Genomic DNA, 1,648 nt, shown 5'->3' with positions numbered 1-1,648 from the left:
AGAGAGGAGACAGGAATATAAGGAGATGGGACGTAGAGCAAAGAGGGAGGTAGCTAAGGCAAAGCAGAAGGTGTATGATGAGTTGTATGGGAGACTGGACACTAAAGAGGGAGAGAAGGACTTGTACTGATTGACAAGACAGAAGGATCAGGCTGGAAAGCATGTGCAGCAGGTTAGGCTTGTTAAAGACAGGAATAGTAATGTTCTAACCAGTGAGGAGAGTGTGATGGGAAGATAGAAGGAGTACTTTGAGGAGCTAATGAATGAAGAGAATGAAAGAGAAAGAAGAGTAGAGGTCATAGAAACTGTGGACCAGGAAGTGGGAAAGATTAGTGAGGGTGAAGTCCAGAAAACTCTGAAAAGAATGAAGAAGGGGAAGTCAGCAGGACCTGATGACCAGTGGAGGTTTGGAAATGTCTTGGAGAGATGGCAGTGAGGTTTTTGACTCAAATATTCAATGACATATTTGAGGGTGAGAAAATGCCTGAGGAATGGAGAAGTGTGCTGGTGTCCATTTTTAAGAACAAGGTTGATGTACAGAGTTGTAACAACTACAGGGTAATTAAGTTGATGAGCCACATGATGAAGATCTGGGAGAGAGCTGTGGAAGCAAGACTTAGACGAGAGGTGACTATCTGTGAGCAGCAGTATGGTTTCATGCCAAGAAAGAGCACCACAGATGCCATATTTGTTTTGAGGATGATGATGGAGAAGAACAGAGAGGGTCAGAAAGAACTCCATTGTGTCTTTGTGGATTTAGAAAAATCATCTGACAGAGTGCTGAGGGAGGAGGTGTGGTATTACATGAGGAAATCTGGAGTGGCAGAAAAGTATGTTAGACTGGTGCAGGACATGTATGAGGACAGCAGGACAGTGGTGAGATGTGCTGTAGGAGTGACAGATAGCTTCAAGGTGGAGGTGGGAGTGCATCAGGGATCGGCTCTGAGCCCCTTCTTGTTTGCTCTGGTGATGGACTGACTAACAGATGAGGTCAGTCAAGAATCACCGTGGACTATGATGTTTGCAGATGACATTGTGATCTGTGGTGAGAACAGGGAACAGGTGGAAGAGAACTTGGAGAGAAGGAGGTATGCACTTGAAAGAAGAGGAATGAAAGTCAGTCGCAGTAAGACAGAGTCCATGTGTGTGGATGAGAGGGAGGAGGTGGAACAGTGAGGCTACAAGGAGCAGAGGTCACAAAAGGTGCAGGACTTCAAGGACTTGGGGTCCACTGTCCAGGAACATGGGGAGTGTGGTAAAGAGGAGAAGAAGAGAGTCCAGGCAGGATGGAGTGATGGAGAAAAGTTTCAGCAGTGATTTGTGACAAAAGGGTGTCAGCAAAGGTCAAATGAAAAGTTTACAAGACAGTGGTGAGACCAGCTATGTTGTATGGTCTGGAGACAGAGACATGGACAAAAAGACAGGAGACCGAACTGGAAGTAGAAATGAAGATGTTGAGGTTCTCCTTAGGAGAGACAAGGATGGAGAAGATTAGGAATGAGATCATCAGAGGTACAGCACAGGTTGAACAACTGGGAGATAAAGTTAGAGAGGACACACTGAGATGGTTTGGACATGTCCAGAGGAGGGACAGTGGTTTGGACATGTCCAGAGGAGGGACAGTGGTTTGGACATGTCCAGAGGAGGG

The sequence above is a fragment of the Nematolebias whitei genome, chromosome 17 (assembly GCF_014905685.2).
Source record: "Nematolebias whitei isolate Nwh7 chromosome 17, NemWhi1, whole genome shotgun sequence".
Taxonomy (NCBI): Eukaryota; Metazoa; Chordata; class Actinopteri; order Cyprinodontiformes; family Rivulidae; genus Nematolebias; species Nematolebias whitei.
The sequence above is the reverse complement of the archived record's forward strand: the minus strand, read 5'-3'. Positions refer to the sequence as shown.